The sequence below is a fragment of the Trachinotus anak genome, unplaced genomic scaffold, assembly GCF_046630095.1.
Source record: "Trachinotus anak isolate AG129_WGS33_773 ecotype Australia unplaced genomic scaffold, CSIRO_AGI_Tana_v1 ptg000003l, whole genome shotgun sequence".
Classification (NCBI taxonomy): domain Eukaryota; kingdom Metazoa; phylum Chordata; class Actinopteri; order Carangiformes; family Carangidae; genus Trachinotus; species Trachinotus anak.
Window position 1 is genome coordinate 20,743,339 of NW_027273854.1, and position 20,895 is coordinate 20,764,233.

The following is a 20,895-nucleotide window of genomic DNA, read 5'->3' on the forward strand; positions in this document are numbered from 1 at the left end:
CACTCCCAGAGCAAATGCCTCACCGACTCTGGCGCGCCACAACCGGGTCGGGGGCAGGTTGAGCGTGTTGACATGCCCCGGGAGTGCATGACGGACCTGACTGGGAGAATCTCATGAGCCACCATCCATGACAGGTCCCGGAGTCTGTTTGGAAGAGCGGAATGGTTCACGTTGCGCCAAACTGTTGAGGGCTCGCCAAATGCGAGCCCGCGCACTGGACTCACTGGCTCCTGCTCCTGCACAACAGAGATCAGAGAACGGTGGTTGGTTAAAATATGCAGCTCCTCCTGCTCCAGTTTAAAATGCTTTAAAAACGTCAGGATAAAAGCATAGGCTGGTGGCAGGCTAAAAGACACGGGTACTTTAAGATCTGTAGGTAAAATCTTCAATCGTCTGAGGTACGATCCCATCCAGAAACGTGTCATGGCTGTAGTTTTGGGGTTTCCGGATGGGTCTGTGGCTTGTTTGAGGTGTAGTGCGGTGTATCGGCTTCCTAAAAACAAGTACAGGTCAGGCACTCCTTTTCCTCCTTTCTCTTTTGGCCTTTTCATGACCTCCCTCCTCAGTCTCTCCCACTTGGAGCCCCACAGGAAATAAAAGATGGCTCGCTCCAGATCTAAAAGCACTCTCCTAGGTGGGATAAAAACAGAACTGATGAGTAAAAGCAAAGGTAAAATCACCGCTTTGATGATTAAAACCTTTCCTTCAATAGTCAGTCCTCTAAGTCCCCAATATCCTAGTCTTTGTTTTACTTTCCCTACCACGTCTGGCCAATTTGTTGTTCCTTCTCCCTCCCTGTCAAATTTGATCCCCAGTATTTTTTGGTCAGTCTGGGTCACAGTCAAAGGGAGTCCTGTCATCTCAGTCGCTGTCCACGGTCCATAAAATTGGGCTTGGGTCTTGTTTTTGTTCAACTTTGACCCAGAAGCCTGTCCAAACCAGTCAGTCAAGTCCAGCGTCCTGTTGACGGATAAAAGGTCGGTGCATAAAATGTTCACGTCGTCCATGTATAAAATACACTTGGTGTCCAGTCCCCCGCTCCCCGGTACTCCCAACCCATTGATTCGTTGATCCCTTCTCAAGATCTGTGCCAGCGGTTCTATACATGTTATGTATAGGAGGGCAGATAACGGACAACCCTGACGGACACCGCAGTTAATATCGACTGCTTTTGTCAAATGCCCGTTAATCACAAATTTGCTGGTAATGTCCCGATACAGCAATCCCACCCAAGCTAGAAACCTTTCTGGGAACCCCATTTTTTGCAGTACCTTGAAAAGGTACTGGTGCGAGACCCGATCGAAGGCTTTCTCAAAATCTAAATTTAGGACTACTAGCCGGATGTTTCTGTCTCTCGCGTAACAGATGGTGTCTCGGATCAGTACCAGGCTGTCGGTGATCTTCCTCCCTGGGATGGCACAGCCTTGATCCGGGTGAATCACCCCCTTTAAAAACAAGGACATACGTGAGGCTAAAAGTTTGCTAAAAAGTTTACAATCAAGGTTTAAAAGTGCGATAGGTCTCCAGTTCATCAGGTCGGTCTTGTCTTTGTTTTTGTGCAGTAGAGTCACTATCCCTACTCTAAAACTGTCAGGAAGTCGGTCTAGGTGCTCAAAGTCTTTAAAAACATCGATCAAATCAGGTGCTAAAATGTCCCAAAAGGTCAAATAAAATTCCAAGGGAAGTCCATCCTGTCCTGGGGACTTCCCTTTTTTAAAACTTGACAAACATTTATTTAACTCTAGAATGGTAAAATCTTGGGTTAAAAGCACACTGTCTTTTACTTTTTTATCGATGGATTTTAAAACTTCATTCATGGTGTCTATTCTAATGGGCTTTTCTTTATACAATTCTACGTAAAAATTTTCCACAATCTGTTTAATTTCTTCGATATTCTCTGTTATGCACCCGTTTTCCTTTTTTAGTTTTAAAATGGTCCCCCCTTTACTAACAATTTTCTTAAAAAAATACCTGGTGCACTTCTCACCCTCCTCTATTTCCCGTTCCCTGCTCCTTAAAATGACACCCTTGCTTTTAATTTCAGCTAAAACCGACATCTCTGATTTGATTTCTCTAATTTCTTCATTAAAATCCATTCCATTTTGGTTGAGGTTAAAATAGCGCTGTAGTCGCTTCTGCAGTCCCATCATGCGTCTGTTCTCCTTGCCCTTTCTTTTTTTGCCTGCCTGTCTGAAAAAAGTCTGGGTCTTTCCCTTCACCATCTCCCACCAGTGTGCTCGTGTATCGTACATGTCTTGAAGGGTCTGCCACTCTCGGTACTGCTCCCTGTACTGCTGAACTAGATGTTGATCTTCAAGCAGGGAGCAGTTGAGTTTCCACAGACCACTTCCAAAAGTCACACCTGAAGAGAGTGAAAGGGTGCAGGAGAGCATCAGGTGGTCAGAAAAGAAAACAGGGGTCAATCTAGCATCGGTCGGCGGGCAGTCCCGTGTGAAAATAAAATCTATGCGAGAGGCTCTGGTGCCATCACCACTGAACCAGGTGAAGCCCTCCTCTCTGGGATGCATGGTTTTAAAACAGTCTTGTAGTTTAAAATCCCTGCATATGCCCTGTAATAAAACCGATGTTTTGTCAATTTTAAAATCTTCCCCTGTTCTTTTTCTATCTTTTCGACTTAAAATACAGTTAAAATCACCTCCTAAAACTAATGGCACTCTCCCTAGCATGTGGGACTGCAGGTCTTCTAAAAGGTCATACCTGTCATTTTTGTCGTTAAAGCCATAAATATTGAGAAGGTTAAAATCCTGTCCCATAAAGGTCAAGTGTGCTAAAAGTGCCCTACCGTCTCTCACCACAGTGCTACCCTTCACCAGAACCTGAGGGTTTTTTATTAAAATGGCCACTCCATCGTTCTTATTTTGGTTTGATCCGCTCCATATCGATGTCTGTGGCCACATCTCCTCCCACTGTCGGTAGTGTTTTAAAAACGGTATGCCACATTCCTGCATTAAAAACACATCTGACTTTGTAGAATTAAGAAAGGATAAAACACTCTGGGCTCTAACTCTCGACTTCACACTTCTCACATTGATGGTTGAGAAGGTGAGTGTCATGAGTATGATTAAAAACAACAGGTATGAAATTTTAAAAACACTAAATAGAGGTTTAAGATGCTAAAATATCTTTTTTTTTTTTTTAAAAAGGCAGTTAGACTATTTCTTGTGAACGGGGCTCCTCCTTCACTTCAACAGGTGATGAAGGAGGGAGTTGAGCTCCATTCCCCCGTCGGACTCTGGGGGTTGGCCTTTGACGCAAGGCTGCATTTAGCTTGGAGTCCTTAGGGGTTGATTGTAGAGCTACTGTCAGGAAAGAGACTTCATTTGGTGAATTGGAGGGGAAGACTCTGGGCTCCTCCACAGATGAACTGTCTGAGAGAGTCCCAACTCTTCCCCTCTTCTCTGAGGCTACAGGAGACTCAGAGGACAATTCCGATGCAAGTCTCTTTGTTTGCTGGGCATCGGGGAGGGGGGCATCCTCACTATTTTCAGGTGGTTGAAAATCTTCCATTTCTGAACTAGCTCCGCCCACTTCCTGCATCTCCCCATCCTCCTCTCCACTCTCCATTGATGGGGCTGTTGCAGGCCCCTCCCCCTCTCCCGCCTCACATGATCCCTCCTCTCCAATCACAGTATCTGGCGGGAGATTTGAATTTTCCTGCCCAGCCTCTTCAACCTGCTCTTTTTCTTTTTGTCCTCCATTTTGTTCATTGGCTTTTGCTGCCTTTAGTTTGTTGGCAAACGATTTGGGGCAAGCTCTGAAGAGATGATTTGTTTCTCCACAAAGGTTGCACTTCCTGCCATTGGTGCACTCCTCAAAAGTGTGCCCAATTTCTCTACACTTTCCACAAAAGGTTTTTGTGCACGCTTCTACCAGGTGCCCATGCTCACCGCACTTGCGGCAGAGCTTGGGCTGACCTTGGTAGTGGATGTAGCCCCTGTTTTCACCCAGAACTATCATTGACGGCAGATGTTTCAGGCCTTGGAAGCCCTGGGGGTCCTGCCATTGTTGAATGGGGACCCTCCAAGCGCAATTCCAGATGCCGTCCTCATCTCTCACTTTGGTAGCCTGGCCTTTAACAGTGCAGTATCTCCCCAGCCATATACAAATGTCTTCTGCATTCACTGTCTCATTAAACATTCTGACAATGACTGTTTTCAATGCATTATCAGTCAGTTTTTCAACAACAAATGCAGAAAACTGGGGTTTCACAGACTCAAATCTTGTCCAAAATTCTCTCAAGATAGCCGCAGACTGGAAGCTTACATCAAAACCTTTGTTTAATGGTAGGGTCAAAATACAATTCAAATCGTTTGCTGTGAATTTCAAAGCCTGTTGGATTAGCTTCCTGGAGAAATCTAGCCTTGACATCTCCAGGAGCTTTCCATCCTTTTCTTTAAACTTAAAACGGACGCTGTGGTGCCTCCGCATGTTGGCATGGGTGGCCGACATGGTGGAGGCACCACAAGCTAAAAGGATCTAAAATCAGTAAAAAACTTACAATGGACAAAAAAACAATGAACAATAAATAAGTAAATACAATTAAAAATATAAAAAGGAAAAAAATCTAAAAACGTACTTACCTTTTCAAGTTTTGGCCTGGACAAGGTGTTGAATCCGGCAGAGCGCAGGTAAGAGATTCTCTGGGCCAATGAATTCCTATTTGTTTAAGATATGCAACTACAGAAAAGTTGCACAACTTTAAACAAGGAATGTAGACAATTTCCTCCCAAGAGCTGGTTTAACTCAGAGCCACAACAGGCAAGAATTTAACCATCAAAAGGAGGCGACCGCAGTCTTAGCCAAAAGGCCGAGAAGCGATGGGCCCAAAGTGTCTGGCGTTCCAGCCAGGCTCTTGGCACAAATCTCGCTGGTCGCGGTTGGCTGCTTTTGACATGAGCGGAGCAATGGCTGCTTTTCACCACCTCCGCCCACCTCCCCATTCCTGACCTCGACAGCTGTTTGACTTTTCACAAACTCAAAGGGCTCAGCCATACGGCAGAGCCTGCCAAAAATAGCTTAAACTCATTGGTGTTCCTCTCCACGGAAGTCTTTAGTAAAAGGCGAAAGACTTGTGCGTGATGAAGAGAAACCAGAGTCAGTACAGGCCTCTCCTCAAGAGCGGCCGAGGACCCCATTGGTCCCAGTCACCGCCCTCACGGTAGCCTTCTCTTAGCTTGCCAAATCCCCGCCCCCTCCCCATGTTGTCACGGGCTCTAGCCAATCGGGCTGTGGAGAAAAGTGTCTGGGCCTCAACATGCAATCCCCACAAATTTCTCAAGTTATCAGGCGCTTGCAGGCCCCCGGGGACCAAAATACAGGGAAAATGCGGGGTTGATTGGAGGCTAGCAGCCCTTCCAGGGCGCGTGAGGGATATCAGCTGTGGGGCAGGTTGACTCACCTTCCTCCAGCCACTGCCAGAGGGGCATTTGAAACTGTACGTTTGCGTCATTGTTTGCTTGCTTGCTTGCTTGCTTTTCCACACGGCCAGAGAAGGGTGCACCGTTCCCGGCGGCACTGCAATGCCAGGTCGATGCGTGGAGTGAACGGAGCAAGCCCCTTTTTCAGCTCCCAGTTCTAAAAATCCGTTTAATATGTTTGTCCTCGGGTAGAGGACATATCAGATATTAAACTGATAAGAACAGATTTTCTTTCGAAAAGATTTATTGACACTCATTTCAAGTTTTTTCAAAGAAGGTTTACATCTTGAGATACAATGGGTACATTATAATCACAACAATATGATAAATAGTTGTAAAACCATTGTTTGTTTGTTTGTTTTTTTAAAACATTAAAAACAAATATTTCAAGGGGTTTTACATGTTGTCAAACATAAAATCCATCTCACAAATGAAAACCATGGAGTGTCCCAAATCTTTAAAAGGGAGTGCATTGGTTTAAAACTTCTCTTCTTTCTAATTTTGTGCAGGAGCAGAGTGAGTCCCTACCCAGGGTCACTCATTCCGCTCCCCCAAACATTTGGTCTCTCGGGATCCTGTCGTGGTGCTCAGAGGAGATCCTCACCCTGTTGCTCCTTCCCACCTGCCTCACCCGGAGAGCCAGGCCGCCGCTGCTTTGACCTTTTCATGTGTGGCTCCGGCTCCTTCGTCCGAATGGGCACAGAGGCGATGCTTCTTTGTGGCTGTGTCCTAGGCCTGCCGCCTACAGCCATCCGGATCACAGCCACGGGGGGGATCTGCATGTGCTTCCTTACCAGCAAGTTTCTGGAGGTCCATATGGCGTCTTTGATGGCGGCTAGGGTGAGCCACATCTGGGCAAAGTCATCGTTCTTCAGTGTTTTTTGGCTCACCCCATACAGCACCAGTTGTGCTGTAAGGACCTCCCTTGCTGGCAAGTACGGGAATTGCAAGGAGCCGGCCATTGCCCACTGGTCTACGGCAGCGCTGCACTCCCAGAGCAAATGCCTCACCGACTCTGGCGCGCCACAACCGGGTCGGGGGCAGGTTGAGCGTGTTGACATGCCCCGGGAGTGCATGACGGACCTGACTGGGAGAATCTCATGAGCCACCATCCATGACAGGTCCCGGAGTCTGTTTGGAAGAGCGGAATGGTTCACGTTGCGCCAAACTGTTGAGGGCTCGCCAAATGCGAGCCCGCGCACTGGACTCACTGGCTCCTGCTCCTGCACAACAGAGATCAGAGAACGGTGGTTGGTTAAAATATGCAGCTCCTCCTGCTCCAGTTTAAAATGCTTTAAAAACGTCGGGATAAAAGCATAGGCTGGTGGCAGGCTAAAAGACACGGGTACTTTAAGATCTGTAGGTAAAATCTTCAATCGTCTGAGGTACGATCCCATCCAGAAACGTGTCATGGCTGTAGTTTTGGGGTTTCCGGATGGGTCTGTGGCTTGTTTGAGGTGTAGTGCGGTGTATCGGCTTCCTAAAAACAAGTACAGGTCAGGCACTCCTTTTCCTCCTTTCTCTTTTGGCCTTTTCATGACCTCCCTCCTCAGTCTCTCCCACTTGGAGCCCCACAGGAAATAAAAGATGGCTCGCTCCAGATCTAAAAGCACTCTCCTAGGTGGGATAAAAACAGAACTGATGAGTAAAAGCAAAGGTAAAATCACCGCTTTGATGATTAAAACCTTTCCTTCAATAGTCAGTCCTCTAAGTCCCCAATATCCTAGTCTTTGTTTTACTTTCCCTACCACGTCTGGCCAATTTGTTGTTCCTTCTCCCTCCCTGTCAAATTTGATCCCCAGTATTTTTTGGTCAGTCTGGGTCACAGTCAAAGGGAGTCCTGTCATCTCAGTCGCTGTCCACGGTCCATAAAATTGGGCTTGGGTCTTGTTTTTGTTCAACTTTGACCCAGAAGCCTGTCCAAACCAGTCAGTCAAGTCCAGCGTCCTGTTGACGGATAAAAGGTCGGTGCATAAAATGTTCACGTCGTCCATGTATAAAATACACTTGGTGTCCAGTCCCCCGCTCCCCGGTACTCCCAACCCATTGATTCGTTGATCCCTTCTCAAGATCTGTGCCAGCGGTTCTATACATGTTATGTATAGGAGGGCAGATAACGGACAACCCTGACGGACACCGCAGTTAATATCGACTGCTTTTGTCAAATGCCCGTTAATCACAAATTTGCTGGTAATGTCCCGATACAGCAATCCCACCCAAGCTAGAAACCTTTCTGGGAACCCCATTTTTTGCAGTACCTTGAAAAGGTACTGGTGCGAGACCCAATCGAAGGCTTTCTCAAAATCTAAATTTAGGACTACTAGCCGGATGTTTCTGTCTCTCGCGTAACAGGTGGTGTCTCGGATCAGTACCAGGCTGTCGGTGATCTTCCTCCCTGGGATGGCACAGCCTTGATCCGGGTGAATCACCCCCTTTAAAAACAAGGACATACGTGAGGCTAAAAGTTTGCTAAAAAGTTTACAATCAAGGTTTAAAAGTGCGATAGGTCTCCAGTTCATCAGGTCGGTCTTGTCTTTGTTTTTGTGCAGTAGAGTCACTATCCCTACTCTAAAACTGTCAGGAAGTCGGTCTAGGTGCTCAAAGTCTTTAAAAACATCGATCAAATCAGGTGCTAAAATGTCCCAAAAGGTCAAATAAAATTCCAAGGGAAGTCCATCCTGTCCTGGGGACTTCCCTTTTTTAAAACTTGACAAACATTTATTTAACTCTAGAATGGTAAAATCTTGGGTTAAAAGCACACTGTCTTTTACTTTTTTATCGATGGATTTTAAAACTTCATTCATGGTGTCTATTCTAATGGGCTTTTCTTTATACAATTCTACGTAAAAATTTTCCACAATCTGTTTAATTTCTTCGATATTCTCTGTTATGCACCCGTTTTCCTTTTTTAGTTTTAAAATGGTCCCCCCTTTACTAACAATTTTCTTAAAAAAATACCTGGTGCACTTCTCACCCTCCTCTATTTCCCGTTCCCTGCTCCTTAAAATGACACCCTTGCTTTTAATTTCAGCTAAAACCGACATCTCTGATTTGATTTCTCTAATTTCTTCATTAAAATCCATTCCATTTTGGTTGAGGTTAAAATAGCGCTGTAGTCGCTTCTGCAGTCCCATCATGCGTCTGTTCTCCTTGCCCTTTCTTTTTTTGCCTGCCTGTCTGAAAAAAGTCTGGGTCTTTCCCTTCACCATCTCCCACCAGTGTGCTCGTGTATCGTACATGTCTTGAAGGGTCTGCCACTCTCGGTACTGCTCCCTGTACTGCTGAACTAGATGTTGATCTTCAAGCAGGGAGCAGTTGAGTTTCCACAGACCACTTCCAAAAGTCACACCTGAAGAGAGTGAAAGGGTGCAGGAGAGCATCAGGTGGTCAGAAAAGAAAACAGGGGTCAATCTAGCATCGGTCGGCGGGCAGTCCCGTGTGAAAATAAAATCTATGCGAGAGGCTCTGGTGCCATCACCACTGAACCAGGTGAAGCCCTCCTCTCTGGGATGCATGGTTTTAAAACAGTCTTGTAGTTTAAAATCCCTGCATATGCCCTGTAATAAAACCGATGTTTTGTCAATTTTAAAATCTTCCCCTGTTCTTTTTCTATCTTTTCGACTTAAAATACAGTTAAAATCACCTCCTAAAACTAATGGCACTCTCCCTAGCATGTGGGACTGCAGGTCTTCTAAAAGGTCATACCTGTCATTTTTGTCGTTAAAGCCATAAATATTGAGAAGGTTAAAATCCTGTCCCATAAAGGTCAAGTGTGCTAAAAGTGCCCTACCGTCTCTCACCACAGTGCTACCCTTCACCAGAACCTGAGGGTTTTTTATTAAAATGGCCACTCCATCGTTCTTATTTTGGTTTGATCCGCTCCATATCGATGTCTGTGGCCACATCTCCTCCCACTGTCGGTAGTGTTTTAAAAACGGTATGCCACATTCCTGCATTAAAAACACATCTGACTTTGTAGATTTAAGAAAGGATAAAACACTCTGGGCTCTAACTCTCGACTTCACACTTCTCACATTGATGGTTGAGAAGGTGAGTGTCATGAGTATGATTAAAAACAACAGGTATGAAATTTTAAAAACACTAAATAGAGGTTTAAGATGCTAAAATATCTTTTTTTTTTTAAAAAAAAAAGGCAGTTAGACTATTTCTTGTGAACGGGGCTCCTCCTTCACTTCAACAGGTGATGAAGGAGGGAGTTGAGCTCCATTCCCCCGTCGGACTCTGGGGGTTGGCCTTTGACGCAAGGCTGCATTTAGCTTGGAGTCCTTAGGGGTTGATTGTAGAGCTACTGTCAGAAAAGAGACTTCATTTGGTGAATTGGAGGGGAAGACTCTGGGCTCCTCCACAGATGAACTGTCTGAGAGAGTCCCAACTCTTCCCCTCTTCTCTGAGGCTACAGGAGACTCAGAGGACAATTCCGATGCAAGTCTCTTTGTTTGCTGGGCATCGGGGAGGGGGGCATCCTCACTATTTTCAGGTGGTTGAAAATCTTCCATTTCTGAACTAGCTCCGCCCACTTCCTGCATCTCCCCATCCTCCTCTCCACTCTCCATTGATGGGGCTGTTGCAGGCCCCTCCCCCTCTCCCGCCTCACATGATCCCTCCTCTCCAATCACAGTATCTGGCGGGAGATTTGAATTTTCCTGCCCAGCCTCTTCAACCTGCTCTTTTTCTTTTTGTCCTCCATTTTGTTCATTGGCTTTTGCTGCCTTTAGTTTGTTGGCAAACGATTTGGGGCAAGCTCTGAAGAGATGATTTGTTTCTCCACAAAGGTTGCACTTCCTGCCATTGGTGCACTCCTCAAAAGTGTGCCCAATTTCTCTACACTTTCCGCAAAAGGTTTTTGTGCACGCTTCTACCAGGTGCCCATGCTCACCACACTTGCGGCAGAGCTTGGGCTGACCTTGGTAGTGGATGTAGCCCCTGTTTTCACCCAGAACTATCATTGACGGCAGATGTTTCAGGCCTTGGAAGCCCTGGGGGTCCTGCCATTGTTGAATGGGGACCCTCCAAGCGCAATTCCAGATGCCGTCCTCATCTCTCACTTTGGTAGCCTGGCCTTTAACAGTGCAGTATCTCCCCAGCCATATACAAATGTCTTCTGCATTCACTGTCTCATTAAACATTCTGACAATGACTGTTTTCAATGCATTATCAGTCAGTTTTTCAACAACAAATGCAGAAAACTGGGGTTTCACAGACTCAAATCTTGTCCAAAATTCTCTCAAGATAGCCGCAGACTGGAAGCTTACATCAAAACCTGTATTTAATGGTAGGGTCAAAATACAATTCAAATCGTTTGCTGTGAATTTCAAAGCCTGTTGGATTAGCTTCCTGGAGAAATCTAGCCTTGACATCTCCAGGAGCTTTCCATCCTTTTCTTTAAACTTAAAACGGACACTGTGGTGCCTCCGCATGTTGGCATGGGTGGCCGACATGGTGGAGGCACCACAAGCTAAAAGGATCTAAAATCAGTAAAAAACTTACAATGGACAAAAAAACAATGAACAATAAATAAGTAAATACAATTAAAAATATAAAAAGGAAAAAAATCTAAAAACGTACTTACCTTTTCAAGTTTTGGCCTGGACAAGGTGTTGAATCCGGCAGAGCGCAGGTAAGAGATTCTCTGGGCCAATGAATTCCTATTTGTTTAAGATATGCAACTACAGAAAAGTTGCACAACTTTAAACAAGGAATGTAGACAATTTCCTCCCAAGAGCTGGTTTAACTCAGAGCCACAACAGGCAAGAATTTAACCATCAAAAGGAGGCGACCGCAGTCTTAGCCAAAAGGCCGAGAAGCGATGGGCCCAAAGTGTCTGGCGTTCCAGCCAGGCTCTTGGCACAAATCTCGCTGGTCGCGGTTGGCTGCTTTTGACATGAGCGGAGCAATGGCTGCTTTTCACCACCTCCGCCCACCTCCCCATTCCTGACCTCGACAGCTGTTTGACTTTTCACAAACTCAAAGGGCTCAGCCATACGGCAGAGCCTGCCAAAAATAGCTTAAACTCATTGGTGTTCCTCTCCACGGAAGTCTTTAGTAAAAGGCGAAAGACTTGTGCGTGATGAAGAGAAACCAGAGTCAGTACAGGCCTCTCCTCAAGAGCGGCCGAGGACCCCATTGGTCCCAGTCACCGCCCTCACGGTAGCCTTCTCTTAGCTTGCCAAATCCCCGCCCCCTCCCCATGTTGTCACGGGCTCTAGCCAATCGGGCTGTGGAGAAAAGTGTCTGGGCCTCAACATGCAATCCCCACAAATTTCTCAAGTTATCAGGCGCTTGCAGGCCCCCGGGGACCAAAATACAGGGAAAATGCGGGGTTGATTGGAGGCTAGCAGCCCTTCCAGGGCGCGTGAGGGATATCAGCTGTGGGGCAGGTTGACTCACCTTCCTCCAGCCACTGCCAGAGGGGCATTTGAAACTGTACGTTTGCGTCATTGCTTGCTTGCTTGCTTGCTTGCTTTTCCACACGGCCAGAGAAGGGTGCACCGTTCCCGGCGGCACTGCAATGCCAGGTCGATGCGTGGAGTGAACGGAGCAAGCCCCTTTTTCAGCTCCCAGTTCTAAAAATCCGTTTAATATGTTTGTCCTCGGGTAGAGGACATATCAGATATTAAACTGATAAGAACAGATTTTTTCTTTCGAAAAGATTTATTGACACTCATTTCAAGTTTTTTCAAAGAAGGTTTACATCTTGAGATACAAAGGGTACATTATAATCACAACAATATGATAAATAGTTGTAAAACCATTGTTTGTTTGTTTTTTTTTTTTTTAAAAACATTAAAAACAAATATTTCAAGGGGTTTTACATGTTGTCAAACATAAAATCCATCTCACAAATGAAAACCATGGAGTGTCCCAAATCTTTAAAAAGGGAGTGCATTGGTTTAAAACTTCTCTTCTTTCTAATTTTGTGCAGGAGCAGAATGAGTCCCTACCCAGGGTCACTCATTCCGCTCCCCCAAACATTTGGTCTCTCGGGATCCTGTCGTGGTGCTCAGAGGAGATCCTCACCCTGTTGCTCCTTCCCACCTGCCTCACCCGGAGAGCCAGGCCGCCGCTGCTTTGACCTTTTCATGTGTGGCTCCGGCTCCTTCGTCCGAATGGGCACAGAGGCGATGCTTCTTTGTGGCTGTGTCCTAGGCCTGCCGCCTACAGCCATCCGGATCACAGCCACGGGGGGGATCTGCATGTGCTTCCTTACCAGCAAGTTTCTGGAGGTCCATATGGCGTCTTTGATGGCGGCTAGGGTGAGCCACATCTGGGCAAAGTCATCGTTCTTCAGTGTTTTTTGGCTCACCCCATACAGCACCAGTTGTGCTGTAAGGACCTCCCTTGCTGGCAAGTACGGGAATTGCAAGGAGCCGGCCATTGCCCACTGGTCTACGGCAGCGCTGCACTCCCAGAGCAAATGCCTCACCGACTCTGGCGCGCCACAACCGGGTCGGGGGCAGGTTGAGCGTGTTGACATGCCCCGGGAGTGCATGACGGACCTGACTGGGAGAATCTCATGAGCCACCATCCATGACAGGTCCCGGAGTCTGTTTGGAAGAGCGGAATGGTTCACGTTGCGCCAAACTGTTGAGGGCTCGCCAAATGCGAGCCCGCGCACTGGACTCACTGGCTCCTGCTCCTGCACAACAGAGATCAGAGAACGGTGGTTGGTTAAAATATGCAGCTCCTCCTGCTCCAGTTTAAAATGCTTTAAAAACGTCGGGATAAAAGCATAGGCTGGTGGCAGGCTAAAAGACACGGGTACTTTAAGATCTGTAGGTAAAATCTTCAATCGTCTGAGGTACGATCCCATCCAGAAACGTGTCATGGCTGTAGTTTTGGGGTTTCCGGATGGGTCTGTGGCTTGTTTGAGGTGTAGTGCGGTGTATCGGCTTCCTAAAAACAAGTACAGGTCAGGCACTCCTTTTCCTCCTTTCTCTTTTGGCCTTTTCATGACCTCCCTCCTCAGTCTCTCCCACTTGGAGCCCCACAGGAAATAAAAGATGGCTCGCTCCAGATCTAAAAGCACTCTCCTAGGTGGGATAAAAACAGAACTGATGAGTAAAAGCAAAGGTAAAATCACCGCTTTGATGATTAAAACCTTTCCTTCAATAGTCAGTCCTCTAAGTCCCCAATATCCTAGTCTTTGTTTTACTTTCCCTACCACGTCTGGCCAATTTGTTGTTCCTTCTCCCTCCCTGTCAAATTTGATCCCCAGTATTTTTTGGTCAGTCTGGGTCACAGTCAAAGGGAGTCCTGTCATCTCAGTCGCTGTCCACGGTCCATAAAATTGGGCTTGGGTCTTGTTTTTGTTCAACTTTCACCCAGAAGCCTGTCCAAACCAGTCAGTCAAGTCCAGCGTCCTGTTGACGGATAAAAGGTCGGTGCATAAAATGTTCACGTCGTCCATGTATAAAATACACTTGGTGTCCAGTCCCCCGCTCCCCGGTACTCCCAACCCATTGATTCGTTGATCCCTTCTCAAGATCTGTGCCAGCGGTTCTATACATGTTATGTATAGGAGGGCAGATAACGGACAACCCTGACGGACACCGCAGTTAATATCGACTGCTTTTGTCAAAAGCCCGTTAATCACAAATTTGCTGGTAATGTCCCGATACAGCAATCCCACCCAAGCTAGAAACCTTTCTGGGAACCCCATTTTTTGCAGTACCTTGAAAAGGTACTGGTGCGAGACCCGATCGAAGGCTTTCTCAAAATCTAAATTTAGGACTACTAGCCGGATGTTTCTGTCTCTCGCGTAACAGATGGTGTCTCGGATCAGTACCAGGCTGTCGGTGATCTTCCTCCCTGGGATGGCACAGCCTTGATCCGGGTGAATCACCCCCTTTAAAAACAAGGACATACGTGAGGCTAAAAGTTTGCTAAAAAGTTTACAATCAAGGTTTAAAAGTGCGATAGGTCTCCAGTTCATCAGGTCGGTCTTGTCTTTGTTTTTGTGCAGTAGAGTCACTATCCCTACTCTAAAACTGTCAGGAAGTCGGTCTAGGTGCTCAAAGTCTTTAAAAACATCGATCAAATCAGGTGCTAAAATGTCCCAAAAGGTCAAATAAAATTCCAAGGGAAGTCCATCCTGTCCTGGGGACTTCCCTTTTTTAAAACTTGACAAACATTTATTTAACTCTAGAATGGTAAAATCTTGGGTTAAAAGCACACTGTCTTTTACTTTTTTATCGATGGATTTTAAAACTTCATTCATGGTGTCTATTCTAATGGGCTTTTCTTTATACAATTCTACGTAAAAATTTTCCACAATCTGTTTAATTTCTTCGATATTCTCTGTTATGCACCCGTTTTCCTTTTTTAGTTTTAAAATGGTCCCCCCTTTACTAACAATTTTCTTAAAAAAATACCTGGTGCACTTCTCACCCTCCTCTATTTCCCGTTCCCTGCTCCTTAAAATGACACCCTTGCTTTTAATTTCAGCTAAAACCGACATCTCTGATTTGATTTCTCTAATTTCTTCATTAAAATCCATTCCATTTTGGTTGAGGTTAAAATAGCGCTGTAGTCGCTTCTGCAGTCCCATCATGCGTCTGTTCTCCTTGCCCTTTCTTTTTTTGCCTGCCTGTCTGAAAAAAGTCTGGGTCTTTCCCTTCACCATCTCCCACCAGTGTGCTCGTGTATCGTACATGTCTTGAAGGGTCTGCCACTCTCGGTACTGCTCCCTGTACTGCTGAACTAGATGTTGATCTTCAAGCAGGGAGCAGTTGAGTTTCCACAGACCACTTCCAAAAGTCACACCTGAAGAGAGTGAAAGGGTGCAGGAGAGCATCAGGTGGTCAGAAAAGAAAACAGGGGTCAATCTAGCATCGGTCGGCGGGCAGTCCCGTGTGAAAATAAAATCTATGCGAGAGGCTCTGGTGCCATCACCACTGAACCAGGTGAAGCCCTCCTCTCTGGGATGCATGGTTTTAAAACAGTCTTGTAGTTTAAAATCCCTGCATATGCCCTGTAATAAAACCGATGTTTTGTCAATTTTAAAATCTTCCCCTGTTCTTTTTCTATCTTTTCGACTTAAAATACAGTTAAAATCACCTCCTAAAACTAATGGCACTCTCCCTAGCATGTGGGACTGCAGGTCTTCTAAAAGGTCATACCTGTCATTTTTGTCGTTAAAGCCATAAATATTGAGAAGGTTAAAATCCTGTCCCATAAAGGTCAAGTGTGCTAAAAGTGCCCTACCGTCTCTCACCACAGTGCTACCCTTCACCAGAACCTGAGGGTTTTTTATTAAAATGGCCACTCCATCGTTCTTATTTTGGTTTGATCCGCTCCATATCGATGTCTGTGGCCACATCTCCTCCCACTGTCGGTAGTGTTTTAAAAACGGTATGCCACATTCCTGCATTAAAAACACATCTGACTTTGTAGAATTAAGAAAGGATAAAACACTCTGGGCTCTAACTCTCGACTTCACACTTCTCACATTGATGGTTGAGAAGGTGAGTGTCATGAGTATGATTAAAAACAACAGGTATGAAATTTTAAAAACACTAAATAGAGGTTTAAGATGCTAAAATATCTTTTTTTTTTTTAAAAAAAAGGCAGTTAGACTATTTCTTGTGAACGGGGCTCCTCCTTCACTTCAACAGGTGATGAAGGAGGGAGTTGAGCTCCATTCCCCCGTCGGACTCTGGGGGTTGGCCTTTGACGCAAGGCTGCATTTAGCTTGGAGTCCTTAGGGGTTGATTGTAGAGCTACTGTCAGAAAAGAGACTTCATTTGGTGAATTGGAGGGGAAGACTCTGGGCTCCTCCACAGATGAACTGTCTGAGAGAGTCCCAACTCTTCCCCTCTTCTCTGAGGCTACAGGAGACTCAGAGGACAATTCCGATGCAAGTCTCTTTGTTTGCTGGGCATCGGGGAGGGGGGCATCCTCACTATTTTCAGGTGGTTGAAAATCTTCCATTTCTGAACTAGCTCCGCCCACTTCCTGCATCTCCCCATCCTCCTCTCCACTCTCCATTGATGGGGCTGTTGCAGGCCCCTCCCCCTCTCCCGCCTCACATGATCCCTCCTCTCCAATCACAGTATCTGGCGGGAGATTTGAATTTTCCTGCCCAGCCTCTTCAACCTGCTCTTTTTCTTTTTGTCCTCCATTTTGTTCATTGGCTTTTGCTGCCTTTAGTTTGTTGGCAAACGATTTGGGGCAAGCTCTGAAGAGATGATTTGTTTCTCCACAAAGGTTGCACTTCCTGCCATTGGTGCACTCCTCAAAAGTGTGCCCAATTTCTCTACACTTTCCGCAAAAGGTTTTTGTGCACGCTTCTACCAGGTGCCCATGCTCACCACACTTGCGGCAGAGCTTGGGCTGACCTTGGTAGTGGATGTAGCCCCTGTTTTCACCCAGAACTATCATTGACGGCAGATGTTTCAGGCCTTGGAAGCCCTGGGGGTCCTGCCATTGTTGAATGGGGACCCTCCAAGCGCAATTCCAGATGCCGTCCTCATCTCTCACTTTGGTAGCCTGGCCTTTAACAGTGCAGTATCTCCCCAGCCATATACAAATGTCTTCTGCATTCACTGTCTCATTAAACATTCTGACAATGACTGTTTTCAATGCATTATCAGTCAGTTTTTCAACAACAAATGCAGAAAACTGGGGTTTCACAGACTCAAATCTTGTCCAAAATTCTCTCAAGATAGCCGCAGACTGGAAGCTTACATCAAAACCTGTATTTAATGGTAGGGTCAAAATACAATTCAAATCGTTTGCTGTGAATTTCAAAGCCTGTTGGATTAGCTTCCTGGAGAAATCTAGCCTTGACATCTCCAGGAGCTTTCCATCCTTTTCTTTAAACTTAAAACGGACGCTGTGGTGCCTCCGCATGTTGGCATGGGTGGCCGACATGGTGGAGGCACCACAAGCTAAAAGGATCTAAAATCAGTAAAAAACTTACAATGGACAAAAAAACAATGAACAATAAATAAGTAAATACAATTAAAAATATAAAAAGGAAAAAAATCTAAAAACGTACTTACCTTTTCAAGTTTTGGCCTGGACAAGGTGTTGAATCCGGCAGAGCGCAGGTAAGAGATTCTCTGGGCCAATGAATTCCTATTTGTTTAAGATATGCAACTACAGAAAAGTTGCACAACTTTAAACAAGGAATGTAGACAATTTCCTCCCAAGAGCTGGTTTAACTCAGAGCCACAACAGGCAAGAATTTAACCATCAAAAGGAGGCGACCGCAGTCTTAGCCAAAAGGCCGAGAAGCGATGGGCCCAAAGTGTCTGGCGTTCCAGCCAGGCTCTTGGCACAAATCTCGCTGGTCGCGGTTGGCTGCTTTTGACATGAGCGGAGCAATGGCTGCTTTTCACCACCTCCGCCCACCTCCCCATTCCTGACCTCGACAGCTGTTTGACTTTTCACAAACTCAAAGGGCTCAGCCATACGGCAGAGCCTGCCAAAAATAGCTTAAACTCATTGGTGTTCCTCTCCACGGAAGTCTTTAGTAAAAGGCGAAAGACTTGTGCGTGATGAAGAGAAACCAGAGTCAGTACAGGCCTCTCCTCAAGAGCGGCCGAGGACCCCATTGGTCCCAGTCACCGCCCTCACGGTAGCCTTCTCTTAGCTTGCCAAATCCCCGCCCCCTCCCCATGTTGTCACGGGCTCTAGCCAATCGGGCTGTGGAGAAAAGTGTCTGGGCCTCAACATGCAATCCCCACAAATTTCTCAAGTTATCAGGCGCTTGCAGGCCCCCGGGGACCAAAATACAGGGAAAATGCGGGGTTGATTGGAGGCTAGCAGCCCTTCCAGGGCGCGTGAGGGATATCAGCTGTGGGGCAGGTTGACTCACCTTCCTCCAGCCACTGCCAGAGGGGCATTTGAAACTGTACGTTTGCATCATTGTTTGCTTGCTTGCTTGCTTGCTTGCTTTTCCACACGGCCAGAGAAGGGTGCACCGTTCCCGGCGGCACTGCAATGCCAGGTCGATGCGTGGAGTGAACGGAGCAAGCCCCTTTTTCAGCTCCCAGTTCTAAAAATCCGTTTAATATGTTTGTCCTCAGGTAGAGGACATATCAGATATTAAACTGATAAGAACAGATACTACACTTGATCTTAGCCAAAAGGCCGAGAAGCGATGGGCCCAAAGTGTCTGGTGTTCCAGCCAGGCTCTTGGCACAAATCTCGCTGGTCGCGGTTGGCTGCTTTTGACATGAGCGGAGCAATGGCTGCTTTTCACCACCTCCGCCCACCTCCCCATTCCTGACCTCGACAGCTGTTTGACTTTTCACAAACTCAAAGGGCTCAGCCATACGGCAGAGCCTGCCAAAAATAGCTTAAACTCATTGGTGTTCCTCTCCACGGAAGTCTTTAGTAAAAGGCGAAAGACTTGTGCGTGATGAAGAGAAACCAGAGTCAGTACAGGCCTCTCCTCAAGAGCGGCCGAGGACCCCATTGGTCCCAGTCACCGCCCTCACGGTAGCCTTCTCTTAGCTTGCCAAATCCCCGCCCCCTCCCCATGTTGTCACGGGCTCTAGCCAATCGGGCTGTGGAGAAAAGTGTCTGGGCCTCAACATGCAATCCCCACAAATTTCTCAAGTTATCAGGCGCTTGCAGGCCCCCGGGGACCAAAATACAGGGAAAATGCGGGGTTGATTGGAGGCTAGCAGCCCTTCCAGGGCGCGTGAGGGATATCAGCTGTGGGGCAGGTTGACTCACCTTCCTCCAGCCACTGCCAGAGGGGCATTTGAAACTGTACGTTTGCATCATTGTTTGCTTGTTTGCTTGCTTGCTTGCTTTTCCACACGGCCAGAGAAGGGTGCACCGTTCCCGGCGGCACTGCAATGCCAGGTCGATGCGTGGAGTGAACGGAGCAAGCCCCTTTTTCAGCTCCCAGTTCTAAAAATCCGTTTAATATGTTTGTCCTCAGGTAGAGGACATATCAGATATTAAACTGATAAGAACAGATACTACACTTGATCTTAGCCAAAAGGCCGAGAAGCGATGGGCCCAAAGTGTCTGGCGTTCCAGCCAGGCTCTTGGCACAAATCTCGCTGGTCGCGGTTGGCTGCTTTTGACATGAGCGGAGCAATGGCTGCTTTTCACCACCTCCGCCCACCTCCCCATTCCTGACCTCGACAGCTGTTTGACTTTTCACAAACTCAAAGGGCTCAGCCATACGGCAGAGCCTGCCAAAAATAGCTTAAACTCATTGGTGTTCCTCTCCACGGAAGTCTTTAGTAAAAGGCGAAAGACTTGTGCGTGATGAAGAGAAACCAGAGTCAGTACAGGCCTCTCCTCAAGAGCGGCCGAGGACCCCATTGGTCCCAGTCACCGCCCTCACGGTAGCCTTCTCTTAGCTTGCCAAATCCCCGCCCCCTCCCCATGTTGTCACGGGCTCTAGCCAATCGGGCTGTGGAGAAAAGTGTCTGGGCCTCAACATGCAATCCCCACAAATTTCTCAAGTTATCAGGCGCTTGCAGGCCCCCGGGGACCAAAATACAGGGAAAATGCGGGGTTGATTGGAGGCTAGCAGCCCTTCCAGGGCGCGTGAGGGATATCAGCTGTGGGGCAGGTTGACTCACCTTCCTCCAGCCACTGCCAGAGGGGCATTTGAAACTGTACGTTTGCGTCATTGTTTGCTTGCTTGCTTGCTTGCTTTTCCACACGGCCAGAGAAGGGTGCACCGTTCCCGGCGGCACTGCAATGCCAGGTCGATGCGTGGAGTGAACGGAGCAAGCCCCTTTTTCAGCTCCCAGTTCTAAAAATCCGTTTAATATGTTTGTCCTCGGGTAGAGGACATATCAGATATTAAACTGATAAGAACAGATACTACACTTGATCTTAGCCAAAAGGCCGAGAAGCGATGGGCCCAAAGTGTCTGGCGTTCCAGCCAGGCTCTTGGCACAAATCTCGCTGGTCGCGGTTGGCTGCTTTTGACATGAGCGGAGCAATGGCTGCTTTTCACCACCTCCGCCCACCTCCCCATTCCTGACCTCGACAGCTGTTTGACTTTTCACAAACTCAAAGGGCTCAGCCATACGGCAGAGCCTGCCAAAAATAGCTTAAACTCATTGGTGTTCCTCTCCACGGAAGTCTTTAGTAAAAGGCGAAAGACTTGTGCGTGATGAAGAGAAACCAGAGTCAGTACAGGCCTCTCCTCAAGAGCGGCCGAGGACCCCATTGGTCCCAGTCACCGCCCTCACGGTAGCCTTCTCTTAGCTTGCCAAATCCCCGCCCCCTCCCCATGTTGTCACGGGCTCTAGCCAATCGGGCTGTGGAGAAAAGTGTCTGGGCCTCAACATGCAATCCCCACAAATTTCTCAAGTTATCAGGCGCTTGCAGGCCCCCGGGGACCAAAATACAGGGAAAATGCGGGGTTGATTGGAGGCTAGCAGCCCTTCCAGGGCGCGTGAGGGATATCAGCTGTGGGGCAGGTTGACTCACCTTCCTCCAGCCACTGCCAGAG

At 47.0% G+C, this 20,895-nt stretch overlaps 9 non-coding genes and 2 pseudogenes across 9 annotated transcripts; all 11 read right to left on the reverse strand.

Annotated features, from left to right (window-relative positions):
• Nucleotides 1-5,004: 5,004 nt before the first annotated feature.
• Nucleotides 5,005-5,119, reverse strand: LOC139619197 (U5 spliceosomal RNA). The gene has a single exon (XR_011690198.1). It is a non-coding gene; the product is annotated as a U5 spliceosomal RNA (small nuclear RNA).
• A 391-nt stretch (nucleotides 5,120-5,510) lies between these two features.
• Nucleotides 5,511-5,683, reverse strand: LOC139619806 (U2 spliceosomal RNA; annotated as a pseudogene).
• A 5,748-nt stretch (nucleotides 5,684-11,431) lies between these two features.
• On the reverse strand, nucleotides 11,432-11,546 carry LOC139619198 (U5 spliceosomal RNA). The gene has a single exon (XR_011690199.1). It is a non-coding gene; the product is annotated as a U5 spliceosomal RNA (small nuclear RNA).
• A 391-nt stretch (nucleotides 11,547-11,937) lies between these two features.
• LOC139619803 (U2 spliceosomal RNA) lies at nucleotides 11,938-12,112 on the reverse strand (annotated as a pseudogene).
• A 5,752-nt stretch (nucleotides 12,113-17,864) lies between these two features.
• On the reverse strand, nucleotides 17,865-17,979 carry LOC139619199 (U5 spliceosomal RNA). Its single transcript, XR_011690200.1, has one exon. It is a non-coding gene; the product is annotated as a U5 spliceosomal RNA (small nuclear RNA).
• A 395-nt stretch (nucleotides 17,980-18,374) lies between these two features.
• On the reverse strand, nucleotides 18,375-18,566 carry LOC139618889 (U2 spliceosomal RNA). The gene has a single exon (XR_011689895.1). It is a non-coding gene; the product is annotated as a U2 spliceosomal RNA (small nuclear RNA).
• A 164-nt stretch (nucleotides 18,567-18,730) lies between these two features.
• LOC139619200 (U5 spliceosomal RNA) lies at nucleotides 18,731-18,845 on the reverse strand. Its single transcript, XR_011690201.1, has one exon. It is a non-coding gene; the product is annotated as a U5 spliceosomal RNA (small nuclear RNA).
• Nucleotides 18,846-19,240: 395 nt separating this feature from the next.
• Nucleotides 19,241-19,432, reverse strand: LOC139619004 (U2 spliceosomal RNA). The gene has a single exon (XR_011690010.1). It is a non-coding gene; the product is annotated as a U2 spliceosomal RNA (small nuclear RNA).
• A 164-nt stretch (nucleotides 19,433-19,596) lies between these two features.
• On the reverse strand, nucleotides 19,597-19,711 carry LOC139619201 (U5 spliceosomal RNA). Its single transcript, XR_011690202.1, has one exon. It is a non-coding gene; the product is annotated as a U5 spliceosomal RNA (small nuclear RNA).
• Nucleotides 19,712-20,102: 391 nt separating this feature from the next.
• Nucleotides 20,103-20,294, reverse strand: LOC139619526 (U2 spliceosomal RNA). Its single transcript, XR_011690519.1, has one exon. It is a non-coding gene; the product is annotated as a U2 spliceosomal RNA (small nuclear RNA).
• Nucleotides 20,295-20,458: 164 nt separating this feature from the next.
• On the reverse strand, nucleotides 20,459-20,573 carry LOC139619202 (U5 spliceosomal RNA). The gene has a single exon (XR_011690203.1). It is a non-coding gene; the product is annotated as a U5 spliceosomal RNA (small nuclear RNA).
• Nucleotides 20,574-20,895: the final 322 nt, after the last annotated feature.